At 41.1% G+C, this 18,219-nt stretch overlaps 1 protein-coding gene across 10 annotated transcripts in view; it reads left to right on the top strand.

The window, feature by feature from the left end:
- LOC409783 overlaps nucleotides 1-18,219 on the top strand; it is a 272,897-nt gene that overhangs the window by 168,168 nt on the left and 86,510 nt on the right. The gene's annotated exons all lie outside the window — the stretch shown is intronic.

The following is an 18,219-nucleotide window of genomic DNA, read 5'->3' as shown; positions in this document are numbered from 1 at the left end:
TATAGAAATTTTGTGAAAAGTAACGGTGAAAGAAATGAGGCGCCTATCTGATGATAAAACTTATTAATGTGTTTTTTGATTTGTCCAACATTGTTTTCTGCAAAGTTTTATGGTTCGTGAAATTGGATAAACGTATAATCGTTATATTATGAATAAAATAGACTGTGTTCAATGAAGCAATAAAAAGTGGCAAGGTTATTGCTTTGTCTAGTCCATCCACCGGCCGAGGGAACGTAAAAATCTCTTTTTACTGCGGAGAAAATTCACGATGAATCGAGAATTTATTTCGTTTCTCTAAGAATTCTATTAGTATTTTACATTCGTAAAATCGTAAAATCGATCGAAAACTTTTTTTACCTTTCGATGTTTCGTCGCTTAACTGCGAAGTAAAAAATTATCTCCATATAAAATATATGGAGAACAATCTTATAATCTCTTTGGAACAAACAAACGGACGAACGAGCAAACAAGGAGAAGGAACTGCTCCATAAAATTTTCCAAACGGAAATTTCTATCGATTTCTCCCATATCCCGTGGAAAATGAATCCCGACAACGTCGGTTAAATAACAAATCGTTCGCAAATTAATTTCCAATAATAATACACACAGGGATATTATTCAATAATGGATCCTCGCGTGCCCTCTCTCTCTCTGTTTACTCTTTCACGAATCGGCAAGCTTCCATTGTTGTTTTCAACAACTCCCGATCCCGTCCAATAATGAACAAAAATTCGCTTCCACATGGGGGTTCGATTAATTCGAACGAGAGAGGCGAGCTGCCGTCTCAATTGCAACCGGCAAATTTAATTCCTCTCTTCCTCCATATTTGGTCCACTGTTGATCGAGAGACACATTATTGCACGCCGTCAGAGAGTGCAATTATATGTAATTGCCAACCGACTAATCTGATTAGCCGGATCGCGTTACCCTTCCCCTCCCCTCCCCCGTGACGGGTGATAGATCTGCTCGATGCGCCATTACCACGGTGTTACACAGCTTAGAGGATCGAACTCTCGAGGGGTTATTGATAGGTAACTTAACTTTCGCCGTGTATAAAGCTTACAGTTATGCCTTCGAGTGTTAAGGCTTAAAATAAAACCTGTTATTCCGCTTCGAAGCGTTTTCTCTATAAATAGACGCGGTTACGCGCGCGCGGGGAGTATCTTTTAAACGGGAAATTCGTGTTGGAGCGGCGGGAGTGTTGGCTCGATTTTTTCGAATATTGTCGAAGAGGAGCGAATAATTCAGGATAGATTCCACAAATATATCTCTCCAATTTCTCTTCAACGACAAATCTAATTCAAAAGCCCGGCTCGAAAGCTAAATATGTCGGGAACGAAATTTATCTCGAGGATATCTCTCTCCGCCGACTTTGTCCTCGACAAATAGATCGAGGCACGGATAGCTGAAACTAGATTTATATCGTCGGATTCCTAATAAAATATCCCTTCCTTCTCCTTCCTTCGAAGGAACAGAAAATAAATAAATAAATTTCGAAAGAGGTATTTCCAGAGGTGGTGCAAAAGGGCCGGCCGGCCCAGTTCCATATATCGAGGGCGGCTCAACTCCGCGGAAAGTCGTGTTACCTGTCAATGCAATTACCAGCCGATTGTTGGGGATCGAGCGGAGCGGGCAAGGATTTATCGAGCGTGATAAATATCGAAGCGGCGCGGGATCGGTTGTTGTCCCGGAGGCCTCCTACGAGGACACGCGTATTGTACTCGCGGTTATCCGCCGCGCACTCTCAATTAATCGACCGGCTGATTGCAACCGCGATACCATCTGCTTGTTGCCGTCGCATTGTGGAACGTGGAAAGAGCCACGGTGAATACCGCGTGATTAACGGGACACCGCCTACGTCGCGACGCTTCGAAGGGTCGAATCGAAAACTGCGTTTCCTCTCCGTCCGAGTCGCGCCAATTCAACGCTCTTCGTGTTTCGTCTCGTGTCAAACGATTCGCTCTTCGACTCGAAAGAAGTTCGTTCGGATATTAAAGGAATTTTGGAGAAATGAAGGAGAATAACTTCGATAGATTTTGTTTCTTTGGATTTCTCTATCTATAATAAATTTGCAAATTCATGGAAGATGAATAAGAATCTTCCAAGTTTCGAAAGAAGATTGGACATGTCCTCCCCGCGTTAATCGCGTTATCTTCTTATCCGCTTCTCGACGTTAACTCATTTTGCATTAGAAGCCGAACGCGCCAGGACTAGTCCTATTATCGAGTCACGCGTGTTTAATAGGACGTCGGTGATAAAGTGATTTAACGTCTGGATGAATACGCATCAATCTCCATTTTCTTCTGTTAAACGCGCTCAAGTTGCATTATCCCGTAATATTTATCGACAAGAAATTGAAGTTGGGATAGAAAAAGAAGAATACTTTGCTTCGTTTTTTTCGCGCTTAAAGAAAATTACAAACTATGAAAAATCTTTTTATCATTCATCTCTGCGATCTAAGATTTCCTTTTTACGGGATTGCATAAAACGACGGCTATTGCTCCTTGGATGAAAAAAATTTATGTACAAATTTATACGCTTCGACGTTGTCCAATACCATCGTCGCGAAGAACCAACGCTTTTTATTTGACCAACTTCGTACAATTGCATATATTAAAAAAATATATTTAATGCATACGGTAGAGATACAATTTTCACTATTTATTCACGTTCATAGCGCGTACATCTGGAAATAATTACCAAGATTTTATCGATAAAATTTCTTTGTGACAAGCATTTACTTTCACTGGTACTACTCTCGCCATGTGTGTATATATATACATACTTTTTTTTTTTTTTTAATTTAATTCAATATGCAACCACGCTATTTATTTATTCCCCATAAAGACATTATCATGGAGATAATTGCGTATATAATGCAACTTATTGCAGAATTGGAAAAAAGTTTTTCTTTTTTTTTTTTTTTTACGTTTGCTGGCATCGAAACACCTTCAGATGCCAACTTCTTCTTCTTCTTCTTCTTCTTCTCCATCTCCATCGAGTTTCCCGATGGTTGCGTAAAGAGAAACGTTCACGGTAAATACAATTTTGTTTCCCGCAAGCTCCCGGTATCTTTATAGCGAGCAATGTAATTGCGGTCGTAAAAGAATTTTGCGAAACACCTCGGAAACAGTCAGTCGTCATTCGCTTTCTAATTCTTTTCGCCTCTGTTAACTCGTTCCTCAGCATCGTAAATAATAAGAGGAATATATCTTTTTGCAATTTCATAGTCGCGCTTTATTGTCTCGAGATACCTCGATACGACTTGCTTCCAACGTTAGCGCGATTACGAATTAGTATTTCATCTTTTTCTTTATCCATCACGAATTATCGCGATGATTCTTCTCCTCGTGGATCCCTTTCCTTAAATTCTTCTAATCGAGATGATAGAAGATGCGTTAATCCTCTAACGTAAGATGTTAGAAATACTCGAAGAAAAATATATTTCCAAAAAGTAAGATGAAGTTTTCCAATTAATCGAGAAGGGTTTTTTTTACAATCATATCGCTTTCAAAACGCCAATCTTTTCCACAACACTTTTCGAGCAAAATCGTTTCGTCGAAAGATCGACGGCCAAGGAAACGTGTTCTTCGAGATTAACTCGTGCGCGAAATAAAAAAAAAAGAAAAAGAAGAAGGAAATTATCTTGCGGGATGGAAATTCGTGTATTTACGAGGCGAAGCACGATCCTCGCCAATGGTGAAACATGGTTGCTCGGTTTGCCGTTTGTCGCCAGGGTTACGGAAACAAAATAATTAAGGGGATGGTGGAAGAGGGTGGAATTAGAGAGAGAGAGAGGGGTCTACCCTGTAGCTGACAGGATGCGAAACGGCGAAAAGGAAAAGGGGACCGACGATTCTCCGGCAGTTGTTGCGTAATCGGGTAAACTCTCGTTCAACCGGCATAACTTGGTTTAAACGTTACGTACGTTTATCGGCAATTAAATTTCCAGTCCTTCGTCAATTTAAACCGGTCGCTTGTTCTCGGGAGGCTCGATTATAAAAATTAGTATAACGAACCCGAGCTTCTGTTGATACGATTTTAAATTTTTTATTCTGATGAGAAAATAATTCACCGTATTGCGTTTTGTAAAGGGAGACAAATTGTGGAAAAATTACAGTTAATTGGTAAAATTTACCTGTCATATGTTGGTACGAAAAATATTAAAGAAATGTGGAGTTTAATGGATTCGAGTCTGCGGCAAGAAAGAATTCTTACTAATGAATATTGGTTTCGTTCTCCTTGAAAAAGTTTTCCACAATTTTCGATACACGCATATGAAATTTATTTGGAATTGTACGAGCATACTTCGAGCGTGCGAGTGACGCTTTTCCAATAATCATATAATCATTACAAATTGGTAAAATTTACCTGTCATATGTTGGTACGAAAAATATTAAAGAAATGTGGAGTTTAATGGATTCGAGTCCGCGGCAAGAAAGAATTCTTACTAATGAATATTGATTTACTTTTTCGTTCTCCTTGAAAAAGTTTTCCACAATTTTCGATACACACATATGGAATTTATTTGGAATTGTACGAGCATACTTCGAGCGTGCGAGTGACGCTTTTCCATTAATCATATAATCATTACAAACCTGAGGAGAGATTGTATTTTTGCTCGAAACGGCTTGTCGATTTCATGAACGCGGATGATCGAGCTCCTCCTCGATTTCTCGATACTCGCCCCAACTTTTCACGCGCGCGTTGTATCTCTCGTCTCTTGTATATCAGCGCGCTTCGATCCTTCTCCTCGCTCTCCGTTTCACGCATCGTTCCCGCCTGATAAATCGTCTGTCTCGATCAGGCTTGCCTTAAAAGGTCGATATCGATCGCGCTTGTTCTCGATAGAGTCGTTCGAAAGGAAAAGAGAGGAACGCGCGCGGCCGGATGATGGATGAGATTTCCCGGTTATTTCTCCCGCTTTTTGTCTTGCGGTGAATTATTATACCACCTCCCTTTCGACGATCATTAATATCCGTGGATAATAAAAATTCGCTCCTCGCCCGTTTCCATTCGACGCGTTGTAATTACAGCAAAGAGAGAGAGAGAGATATATATATATACTTCGATGATGATTTTAAAGGGTTGATGATTACGGATTCGTGGGATTAATTAGGTGTATATTACTAAGCGGATTTTTCGCGTTTATCTTGACAAAGAAAATATGGAGATAGAGAGAGAAGAGATATTAATTTTATTATAATTTAAACGAACGTATTAAAGGATTCTTTTGCACTCAAAATGCATAATAAATAATTGCTCGTGATTTGCAATTATTTCTTGGGAGGAGAAATTGTACAGATAACAAAATATTTTTCTCTGCTCGAATTTAAAAAAAAAAAAAAGTGATAGAGTCGCGTGTACTTTCACTCGATAAAGCCACACGATCCCCTCGTACGCGCAATAAAAATACCAATGTGACACCGATAGAACCACAATCTTAGGATAGAAAGAATCGATAATATATCGATAAAAGCGAGCGGGGCAAGAGTGTGTTTCGATGTCGATACGATGGAAAAGACAGAAGAATAGAGAGAGAGAGAGAGAGAGGGGGGATAAGAGGAATGACGGGTAACGCGAAGAATAAATCGGCGGGAGGATTTTTCTCGCGACAGGAAATATTTGTTCGGCGGTCATGCGAGGTACGCCAAGCACCGGGGGCACTTTATAATTGCAACTTGTTGCAACGGTTGCACGCTAGCAACGTGTTCCATACCAGTTCACGGTGCATGTAATTTATGGTGGTCGGATAGGTGGGCCGAGGGGCGGTGGTGGGGAGAAATGGCAATTTTAACGACCGTGCACGACGGTATAAATATCGAAGGACGTGGAACAAATAATTGATCAAGAACGTGGTCACGTTCCCTGCGAAACGATGTATCCACGAATGAAACACGTAGTCGCTCGCCTGTTTGTGCCGCGCTCTGAAAATGTTGATTTTTTTCTCCCTTTTCCTTTGTTGCCCTTTTCTTCTTCTTCTTCTTTTTTACGTTCGACATTCGGCTTTAATTATATTATGAAAATAATTGTAATTGTATTTATAATTTTAAGAAAAATTCAATAGACAAATTAAAATTGATTTTCATTTGTAATATTGTAAATCTGACAATATTTTTCCATATATCATTCTTTTGAAATTGATTCTTGTGTTAAAACAATTTTTTAATTAAGACCAAGCAAACGTAGATTTTGTAGAATCGTTTCGAATTCCTTATTTTTTTTAATTTTGCACATATAAACTTTAACTTTAGGATTCTTGTCTTACTTCGATCGTTCGAATAAAGCTAGGAATAATTTTGGAAATGAAAATTCTGAATAGAGTCCTAACAATTCGAAAGCTTGAATTTCGCGAAAAAGGAAAACACGCCATGGTGAAACGTTTCTCTGGACCAAAGAGAGAGAGAGAGAAAGAGAAGACGAAGAAGAGGGTGAGTCGAAGGAAGGATGCTGATGAAGAGAGCAAAAGTTCCGAGGACAGATGAAGAGCGGTAGTGGGTCGAGGGTTCGAATGAATGAAACCACTGAGGAGGAAGCTCTCTCGTCTTGTGCCACGGGACAAAGAACCTCGACGACGATACCGACGTGGAGGATACCCGAAGGGAAGTTTACTTTGATTAAAACTGTTCCAGTAATGTCGGGGGCCTTTTCATGCGTGGCTCGAGCACGGAATTCGTTTGGCTTGCATTAAAGACTCGTAGCGCGCACACATTTATCGATTCGTGTGCCTCGATGCGATGTCGCGAAACCGATTTCCATGGATGAAACGCATTTTTAGTCCTCCTATTCAAAACTATTGGTATTATCAAAATTAAGTCGTCCAAATTTAGAAATATTTCGAATTCCTACTTTTCAAACGAAATCTCTTCAATTTCTTTTAGGGATACCTCTTTGTTAAGCTTTTTCGAAAAATCGGAATCGCGATTTATATCTCATTGCTGAAAATCCTTTTATCGCGCAAAAGAGACTTTCATTCCTAGTAACCCATCCAAATGATGGACCAATCGTCGTTCCAGTTTCCTTGAAATATAGTGGAATGACGCGATGTAGGGCGAGAAAGGATGCCCTACGTGAGAAAGAGAGAGAGAGAGAATTAAGCGCATCGTGGAAACGATATTAATAGAAAGAGAACCCTCGAGACAATTTCGCTAAGACGTGAAAGACGAGAGACTCCTTCACGACGGTTCATTCACGACAACCCTCGACCTAGTAGCAGTCTTGGTCCGTCCTCGAGTCCTCTTCATCGGCTCTCTCTCTCTCCGTATCTCTCCTTCCATTTCTCACCACCGCTCCTTACACCGCTGTCCTTTCTTCAAGACCTTCGATCCAACCCCTTAATTTCACTCCCTACAGAGGAGTCGGTCCTTACAGCCGATGCTGCCTACCGTTGCTAGCCTTTTCGCCAGGGTTTTAACCGCTCATTGAATTACCTTTGATAATTGCTTAAGATGCTCGAACGCTCTTTGTTAACGGGGTTCGAGGGATGGTAGATCGTACTTTTGAGATTTAGGATTTTTTAATAGTACTTGGTTTCATTAATTCGTGGACGAATGGGATGCGTAATTGTAGTTTAGATTTTTATGCATAAAAGTATGAAAGAAAGAATTCAATTTAACCCTTTTGGACGTGGATTGAAAATTGGGTAAATTTTGATTTTATAGCATTATAGATTACTAATAGATTTCATCAGATACATGTAAAGAGGCAGATAACAGGCTAGGGAAAGAAGAAACTTGAAACTTGAAGGGAAATAGATATCCAATAAATTGAACAAAATGGTATTCGAATTACCATTCGAGATAAGATCTTGATATTGAAAATTAGAAGGCTCGGGACCCTCGATAAGTTGTAATTTATTTAAATTATCGATCCTTGGAATCGGCGAAACTACTCGTGTCCTGGCGTGGTAAAACACGGGTTCGAGTAACGGTACGTGTCAAGTTCTTATATCGTTTTCATTAATCCGAGAGATAGAGAAGTTGTCACTATTATCTCTCTTTCTCTTCCTTCTTTCTCCTCCCCCTTTCATTTTTCTCTCGTAGAAATTTCTTTTTGAGATAAATCGCGTAACAAGATTTTCCAGTTACTTTCGATTATTCGTCTGCGAATCATCGTCCTGTTCTCGATCAATAAAACGTTACGGATTTATACGTCGACCAAAACGTATAAATATAATGATGAAATTTTAACAAATGGTCAATTGAAATTTTAAACCAAATAAAGTGAAATTCGTTGGGCGAACATTAAGCCGTGGCTGGTTTACCGATAGAGCCTGTGCCCGGTAATCTCGCGATAGGACAATGCGTGGACAATCGAGGGTTCTCGAAGCTGCGAATTGAATTCTCAAATTGCGTGTCGCGTAAATTGGCGGCGTATCTTTAATCCCCTTCGTTGCCATCTCCGGCCCAATAATCGTAAAGGGTTATTCGTGGACGGCACGCTCAGGACAGGCATTCCATCTGGAAATCTGTTACGCCACATTTACCGCCGTGGCTAATGCCGCGTCCGCGTAATCTCTCTCTCTCTCCCTTCTATCCGTGTGCGAATGCGAAAAGAGGAGCCCGTGACGAATAAACATATCCCCACACACTTTTTGCAAACGTGTTTGAATAATTTCAACATCCAAATTCGAAAAAGATACAATTCATTATTCATTACCTCTTCGTACAAACATCAAACTTCGAAAGACAAAGACATATATCTGTATAAAAATTCTGAAACTCTCGAACGAAACTCAAACAAAACTCAAACGCACCGTTGTTCTCCTGAAAAGCTTGCACTTGGAATACAAATAGTAGCCGAGTATAAAAGTTCTGAGCGAGCGTAGCTGGATCGTGTGCGGTTTGGTTTTTGAATGAAAAGTGACGGGTAATCGGAGCGCGTATCTCTCCGGTAATCGATCTCGAAGCGCGTCGAACCGTCGGGATTCTCACACGTAAGTTGTATAGTGTAGCGGAGGAGAAGGCAGGCACACGGTCTCTCGTTCCTTCGCCACCACGGATCGTATTCCAGATAGGCCAATGGCATTGATCGGAATATCGCGTATCCGCTTTGGATATTGGCTCTCCCGCGTGGGACGAACAAGCAAAGCGTGACGCTCGGCCACGCTCGCTTGTACCCCGCCTTCGCTCGCTCTTTCCTCGCCGCGTTTTCTTCCTGCCCGAATGGAGGGAGGGAGGGAAGGAGAGAATATTGCGGAGGCCTTTAAATAGAGGAGAAACGTGAATCAGATGAGGAGGAGGAGAGGAGGTTGGTCTACGCTTTCGAAATGTCTACGTGCAATTATCTTGGCCGCAATTAAGGATCGTAACGCGATCGAGCGTGTGGGCGTGCAGAGTCTCTTTCTCTCTCTCTCTCTGTTGTTACGATAACGAGTAATCTAGCGCGATAGGTTTTACCTCGCGCGTACATGCGACATCGCCAAGCCTTGACGAGCGACTTTGAGAGAGGAAGAACTGGATCTATCTTAGGATTTTTTAGGGTGAAACGTAACTTTATATATTTGGAGCTTGTTTGTTGAATCTAGATAATAATACACCGTTCTCGAGTAATTGTTGAAATCTTGTTGAAACGATATAATTCCGTGGATATATTTGTGTTTCGTTTCGCGTCCACGTAGAGGAGGAGCGTTTATTCCTCGGAAACGACAGAAATTTAACGCTTAATCCTAGGAGAAACACACGCTAGGCGGACTTATCTCGCCGCGCACGTCGCGTGTATTCGCATTAAAGAGGATCGAGAGAGGATCCTCGTGCTTCTCTCCTCGCAGAGGCATAGGATAGAGCTTTTCGAAACTAGTGTAGTAAACTGTAACCCAGTCGGCACAAATCGAGCTCGTTGACTGATATTGCTGGAAATATTGTAATTTCCTCCTCCGTTTATCGTACTCTTCTTCTTCGAACGAAGGGATTCGCGAGATAATTATAAATCGTTTTCTAACGAGCTCCTCGATACACGCACCGCCTCCACGCGAGCTTTGAACTTGAAACTTGAGAACTTGCGTCGTTTCTCGCGATAAACCAGCGTTCGAACGCAGGCCGGTTTTTAAAGGAGGAGGAACAGGTATAGTATATTCGCTAGAGGGTGATGTATCGTTGTTATATATGAGATAATTAGAAGGGCCGTTCGAGAGCGATGATGCGATTTAGATAGAGGAAAGAGTATGGTATATTTGATGTTAAGGTTAATGATATTCTTTCGGGTATTAAGGTTAATCGAGATTTTTAAAGATCAAGATTGATATTTTCAAGATCGGTGTGCTCTCTCAAGGTTTAAGGTTAATTGTGCGATTAAAGCGTGCATCTCGAGGCGTGTATGATGGAGTTTTGGTTTGATATTTTCTGCGGGATGGAAAATTGCATCGATTAGCGGTGAGAAAAATCTGGCTTTCATTAAGAGAAAGCCGCAGTTTATGTAACTGCGGAATAATGACGAGCGGGTTGAATTTGTTCATCTTCGGCTTATGATCTTCGCTCGACTTAATGACATTGTTTTTCTCGAAAAGAAATAGAAGTATTATAAGTTTCGTAGTTCGCATTAATCAGTTTTACGACTAGCTGAAAACGATCGATTGTATCCGATCTATCGATTATTTCTTATTTTTTAACATATGGATTCTTTAATTTTCTTCAATTGAGATCCAAAGTTCGATTAAACCTTGTTAAAATTAGGAAAACTTTGAACCGCTATAATTCCGAACACGAGAAGTTTCAGTGAATGGATGAAGAGTCGTTAAAAGCACAGAATCTTGCTCTTTAAAACACATTTTTATTTATTTCGATATCGACTTCCGGTTCCTGAAATATCACCGCAAAAAGAAAATGTAATTTTTCCAATTATCTCAATTACCTCAAATCCCTATTAAACCGTATTAAAATTAGGAAAACTTTGAATTGCTATAACTCCGAAGATAGTAACTTCCGGTCAACGAGTGAAAGCCCATTAGAAGCGCGAAACCTTCCTCTTTGAAACTCATTTTGATTTATCCCGATACGATTTCCCGTTTCCGAGATATCGTCGCGTGAAGACAAAGGTAATTTTTAATCGTTTACTATCTCGGTCCTTGTCTCTTACTCGGGCCTCTCGCTCGCACCTCGTTAAACTGACCTATCCCAAACTCGAGACTAGCGTGAGACGCGATTCCTAGAAAAATGTGTAGTACGCGTTTCTAGGAAAAATTGCAGGTCAATGACCCGCGGACTCATTCATAATCTCTATTAGGCGCTACGGAAACTTTGACTCTTTGTATCTCGGTAACGAATTGAGATATCGGAATGAATCAAAAAGTGACTTCAATGCCATTGTTTCCTCTATGTTCTTAATAATTTTATTTATAAAATTTTTAGTTTCTTCTAGTATTTTTTTTTACATGAAGAAATCCTAGTTTCGATTTTCGTATTTTTCGTATTTTCGTATTATATTTTATAGTTCTATAGTTTGATTTTGGATTTTTCATTTTTGGATAAATTAATCTGTTATACTGTAACATAAAATGCATAGAAACATAAATTTACATATTTTCTATATACATATGTATGATTAAAACTATATAAAAATTCATAATGTTACTGTACAATTACGTTCAACTATCGATTCCAATGAAACAGTTTATACATAACAGTTCGAAATGATGGATGAAATTCTGGCGGAATAAGGAATAATCCGTAAACGAATCCGTAACAAATAATATCGTGTGTTTAATACATGGACCATTCGGATGATGGATAAGTCTTGCCTATTAAAGTCAAAGGAGGAAGAAAGCTTTAGCCTCGGCTCTCCGAAGTAGATTAATCCGCGTATGGGTCAGACTTGCGGAGATATTGGGCTAAACGTCACACACGCACCCTCGATGCACGATGCACGACGGCCTCACCCTCTGCGATCTGCCTCGATCTCCGGATTGTTTTGATTGACAGGAACAAATAAGAGTGACGTGGAGTCGTGGGGACACTGTGTTATCGCGTCTGATCCTTCGGTATCGCCTCCCATGGGTGGATTAAGTGAAACCTTTTACACGAATACTTTGTGACGTGTATCTTTTACGGTGTTCGATCGGGAAATTCGTAGTCTCGTAGTGGCAATTATATCGAACGCATATTATTTCTTTTTTTTTAACATTATAATCGTTAATTTATAAGTATCATTAATTATAAGATTGAAAAAAAAATTTTGAATAATATTACAGTTTTTTCGTTTAGAAACGAATTATTTTTACGCGAGATAGTTTTGGTTAAAATATCGCAGTAAACAAATTAAAATCGCAGTGTCAGGTGTTGCATCTCGATATGTTCCCATCAGGTAAAGATAGTGCGCAGGAAACCAGAAACCACAGTTTCTGCTTACATTTTACTTGGAATGGTCTGTTTTCGCGGTCAGGAAGCGGAAACGCCGTAGACCACTTTTTTTGCTTCACTTTTCACCATTTCTTGGAGGAAGCAATATTAAAAGCGTCATTTGAGCTTCGATTCGATCAAATTTCAATATTCGTTCGTTCGTTCAGAAAACACAGGGTAATTATTTTTCCTTCGAATCAAAGTGTTTTTATAAATTTTCAAAAGCTTTTTGTGTTACCACGATATTTCAGAATAAACAAGATTTTTATCGAGCAGATGAATCGATAGGATCTAACCAGAGCCATCGATCCTTTTCTCCTTCTCCTCCTCTCTTTGTTCCTCGATGCACAATCTTTCCATAACGCGTACTCCATCGTTATTACGATTATTTTCAAATTCGTGCCCATGGGAGGACGAACAAAAGGGAAAAACGAGGAGCGCGTAATTCCCTGTGGAATTGCTGAACGATGGCTTGTCCAGCCATCTGTTGCCTTTCAAGGATAAAATCGAAAGCGGAGCTAGAAAATCCGACATTCCTCTTCCCTTCTTCTTATTCGAAACAATCTCCCTCCAATTTTTGCGAAATATAATCATTTAATGAGTTCCATTTCCTCTTCCGTTGATCAAAAGTGTATATAAAAAATCGTCTCGCTAGAAAAATTCTAATATTTAAAATGTTTTAATCCCTCACTTTCAAAGTTTCGATTCATTACATTTCTCTTACATTTCATTTTATTGTTACATTATCCATACATGTATTACATCGAACGAACTGGATTTGATTACGAGATCAATACATAAATTATTCATCCAATCATTCGTGCAATGGATCCTGTCGCCAAAACTACCGCCATAAAACACTCGGGGTCCATTCCGCAAAACCACCTTTTATCGTTTACCACCATTACCTACCCTTTGCACACGCACACACACGACTCGAAAATTCTTTCATTCTAATCAATACCCAATCCCATCGCCCGGCGAATAAATTCACCTTCACGATCACGACGTTCAACTCTTAACGATCTCCCGACGAATACAATCCCTCGACTGAAACCGCAATCCATCGCGAGAGCAACGAAAGTGTACGCTTCTCGGAATTCGTCGCCCCAATCGTGTGCGTGCGTTTGTGTGGATCGAGGACCATAGAAAATTCTGGTTTGGAAACAACGACGAAGGGATGAAATATCTTTCTGCCCGGGATCTGTGTTTTATTGAGCGCTAAAATTTAACGGCGAACACCGGCCCCCGTAACTTCCGGCGTTTCCTAGCTCTCTCTCTCTCCTCCCCCCGTCCCTTCATCCCGCCAGTCACGATGAAAGCCACCCCGCGGACAAACAATGGTCGAGCAGCCACCAGGCCGTGGAGAAATACCTTGATCCCCACAAAAGGTAGCCAAACACTACGAGCCCTACCCAATTATTATTACGTGCTCTCGACTGCCGCGATCGGCGCGCAACGATAAATCGCCAGTTTTCACGTTGAATTTCGCGTTGCAGGGAATTGAATATTCGAGTATATGTGGAAGTTGGAAAGTTTCGCGCAGTTGCTTCTTCTTTCTTCTTAATTTTCAAAGCTTTTGCCACTTTTGAAGAATTTTCGAGCGTTGATCTTGGAATTGCAAATAATCGATAAGATAAATTTTGATATACGGAGAGAATATTAGTATCGGGTTTGCGAGAGGAAGAGACAGGTTGGACAGTTTTCATTTTGCTAGGTTTCCATTAGAGGCAACATCTGCCTTCTTTCTTATCTCTCATTGACGAACTAGCTGGGTCAAACGACAGCCTCGCAGCTACGTTCACCCCGTCGCAATTATCTTTCCTCCCTATGCGTTTTTCCCTTTGTTGTTCATCTGCCAGCTCGCTTGACGGGTGCACAAAGGCTTACCGGCATTCGCCGACGAATTCTGACGTTTTGCCCCTCCCCTTCCTCATCACAATTTTCTAAAGTGCTGGTCACGCTCCACGATAACAGGAAAAGAAAAAAGACTTATTCGATGAATAAATATCCTCCGCGTTGACCAACAATTTTCAAATACCATTTCCATGAAATTTTTTGAATTCGTATTCTTCTTTTTACCCTCCTTCCAAATCTCTCCGAAATTTTAATCAAATATTTCTCGAATCCCCCGATCCACAAGTGATTCATAATAACCATCCGTCTCCATTCTTCCGAAGAAAACGAAGGAATCGGGAAGACGCGTGTCTGAAGGGAGGGAAAAGGAAAACAGGCAGGGAGGGAGGGAGAGAGAGAGGTATCGATATTCATGGAGCGGAAGGCGAGTGGAGGCGACGAAGCGCGACGATGCGCGCTAGATTGGCCGCCGCTTTCACAGATATGAAATTATTGTCCGGGCCAGCAGCCCCTGTCAAAGGATCGACTGACAAGTGATCTCGAACGAGGCACGACAGCTTGACTAATGCGGTTACACCGGGGCCTCCCCCTCCCTCTTCGTCGTCTAACCAAATGAAATACACCCACGTGAAATACATCCTCGCGGGAACAAGCTGATGTCACGAAATCAATGTTCCCTTCTTCCTTTTCCTTCCTTCCTTCCTTCCTTCCTTCCTTTCCCAACGAAGAAATCATCTTTTCCATCGGCGAGAATTCTTCTTCCTTTCCCCCTCGATGTATGCAAAAACAGGGGCGGCGACATTGATTTATTCGAGTCGAGATTGTGACTCGAGCAGATTCGTGGAGATTATATATATTGGATTAAATTTATTTAATTGAAAAGTAAAGTAAAGATTGGAAATAATGCGAACGAGATAACGAAATGTTCGATATCGATGTTTGGATAAAATAAAAAAATAATGGTTTTAAAATTATCGTTACCTCGAAACAGGAGGGGTATTCTTTCAATTTCAATGGTCGTGAATTATTCCGAGTCGAACTATCCAAGGAAAGCAAGCAACCGCAATGTTCTTGGAGCTCGTAAACCGTGGCTCGAGCGGGAAGCTGTACACCTGACAGTCGAATATTTTATTACCTTACGGAAGTTGGTACTCGCCTTCTCTCCATCTCCTGGACCATGACCCTCAAGGCGCGGTCAAACATTCGCTCGACAGCCGCGCGATATGTAACATGAACTTCTGATGTGTTCTCTCCCGCGAGGAATTTCAAGAACGAACGGTTGCACGTGTTCGTTCCATTCGTGCCACGAATTCCGAGTCGTTCTACCGAGTCGTGCATTTGACAATACAATTCGTACGTTCGGTTACGGAAAGAATGGAGAGGAAACGAAGAAAAGGGAGGAACGGAAAAGTAGGTGGGGAGTGGCTGTTGAACTGTTACAAATCTTGAAGATATTTTTTTCAACGGAGAATTATATGTCGAGACTTCGAATTACGTACAATGAGCAAACATGGATGTTTACTTGTATAAATGTGAAAACACTCGAAGAATTCTTTCTTTCTTTGTCCGGTCGAGGAGGGGGGTGGTAGAATAGCGCGTGGTATTTACACACACACACACACATATATATATACACACGCGCGTAGCCCGTTTGCTTTAAGGGTAGAATCGAAGTATTCTTCTTGGTAAAAACCTTCCACGAGGATGTATTCCACGGGAGGAATATACATATATTTTCTCGTTGATTTGCAAAAGATTGCGTTTGTATTTGCATAAAGCAAGAGGCAAAAGGGGGTTGAATATGTTTTTTCGGCCTTCCTCTTCTTTGTACGCGAATAATGGACCTCGGTATTCTTCGATTCTCTTGCGAGTCGATTGCAAAGCGTCGTCCTATTTTCTTCGTATCGGAAATAAGATTCGAAATGGATGATTTAAAAAGAAATTTTCGTATATCAATGGAAAAATACTTCAAATTGGAAAAGTATTGCTTCACTTTCTTCTAATAATAATAACATATTCCAATTTTAACATAAACTTATCTACGTCCTTCTAATTCTTCCAAACAAAAATCTCACCGATTCCAAAAAATAATTCGTGTATTTATCACCATCATAGAGTAACGAGTATCCTTTATTTACAGCCCTACGATACGATACCCGTTCGATACGCAGAAAAAGAACACGGAGTCATTGCTACCGTGAAACGAAGCGTGGAACGAGCACGCTTTCTTCATCGGGAAACGTTCAATTTGAATACACACGCGCGCCACGACGCAAACTACCTAAAGAAAGGAGCGGCGTTACGCGCGAGTAACCTGCTGAATCTTCTTCTTCTTCTTCTTCGCTCGTAACAAGACACCGAGAAGTAGTAGAGTACATATTGATCTTCCATTTCCTGCGGCTTTCGATCCCCGCGATATTCGACGTACCGTGTCCTCCCACGTTGCTTGGCGAACGATGACGGCGGCCAAGGGCTCTCGTTCCCGTGGACGATCCTTCGAGGACCGGTCCCACGAGGCCAACGATTACACGAATCGGTGATTCATAATCTTCTCGCTTCCTTCTCGAATCACGGCGCCCCTCGTTCCACCGTGAACGAAAGGAAAAGAAGAATTTCTTCCTTATTATTCTCGTTGAAGAAGAGATAGATACCTTGGTTTCTCGTTATTGAAATTGAAAATTGGAAGGATTAATTTTCATTTAAATTTTGCTAGATTCTTTATTTTAGATCTATTTTAGGTAGATTCTTTGAGAAGGAGGATGGAGAAGAAACGTGTTCTGTGCATAGAAAACTGTGTCGACTATTTTTCACAGTTTCATATTCTCCATTTGCTTTTGACATTCACATCTTTCGGAAAGGCGGCCGTATTTCGCTTCAGAATTAACATCTGGGACGTGCGAACAATAACACGACCTCGGCCCATCAGGACAATAAGAAGGCGTCTTTAGGCATTTAAATATAAACACCAATGTTTGATCTGTGTCACACGGCGGAATCGATAATCGACCATCGTTCTCCGCATTCGCCGTTCATTGAACGCGATTCGTATTCCAAGCAGGAGATTCTCGAAGCATTGGTGCTTTATTAAAATTTTCCACAATCGAAAATCGAACGTTATAATACAAGATTTTTCAATCCTGGCCGATATAAACCGGTGGTAAAGGAACGTTGCCGGACGCCTTTTGTAAAGCCCCATCTCCCGGGAGCAAGTTTTCAAGGCTTCCATTCGACACGGGTACGTATATGGAACTCGACTTAACGAAACTTTAAAGTTATAAACTACCCACGATGATAATAAAACTCTTCTCGGGCCAGTTGGAGGATTTATGGGTGGAGCCTATATAATTGATCCCCGTTCCGTGTTTTGCGAGATGCCCCCGTGATTTCTCGCCTTTGCGACGTGCCTCGTAATGGATCGTTCGCGCGCTCTCCTCTTTTTGTTCCAACGTCGTGAAGAAATCTCGCGCCTCTCATCGTGAGAAAATCGGGGAACAACTCCTCCAAGTTTTATCGTTGTAAAATCAAAGGAAAATATTATATAGACAGCGAAATATTTTTTCATTCGATTTATTTTCTGATCCAAACTTTAACATTGTATTATCGAAGAACGAATATCGTGCAACAGAAGCGTCTAATTATCAATTCAAAAATATTAAAAGAAGGAAACAAGAATAGATTCGAAACGTTCAACGACGAATCACCATGTTGTCGGGATAGATAGATGGCCGTGTGATCCCTCTGTTCAAACTTGGAAGGACGCCCCCCTAGGGTCTGGAAGGAATGATCGGTAAGCGGATAGATAGATCGGCGACTGGCAGCGAAAACCCTCGTTAAACCGGCGATTCATCATTCGTCGAGGAGTCTTTAAGGACGATTAGGCGGTACGTCGACGGTTAGGCGGTAAAAGGGTCAAAACGTGGTGGCCCTCCGTCGTCCTCCGTCAAAACCGACGAGGGAGGAGGAACCTGTTTTCCTCCGCCCGACCCCTCGTAGCCAAACTTGGTTAACCCTTTCGGGTAACTGGAGCAGG

The sequence above is a fragment of the Apis mellifera genome, linkage group LG12 (genome assembly GCF_003254395.2).
Source record: "Apis mellifera strain DH4 linkage group LG12, Amel_HAv3.1, whole genome shotgun sequence".
NCBI classification, from domain to species: Eukaryota; Metazoa; Arthropoda; class Insecta; order Hymenoptera; family Apidae; genus Apis; species Apis mellifera.
Note: the sequence above shows the minus strand (reverse complement) of the source record. Positions and strands in the feature narration are given on the sequence as shown.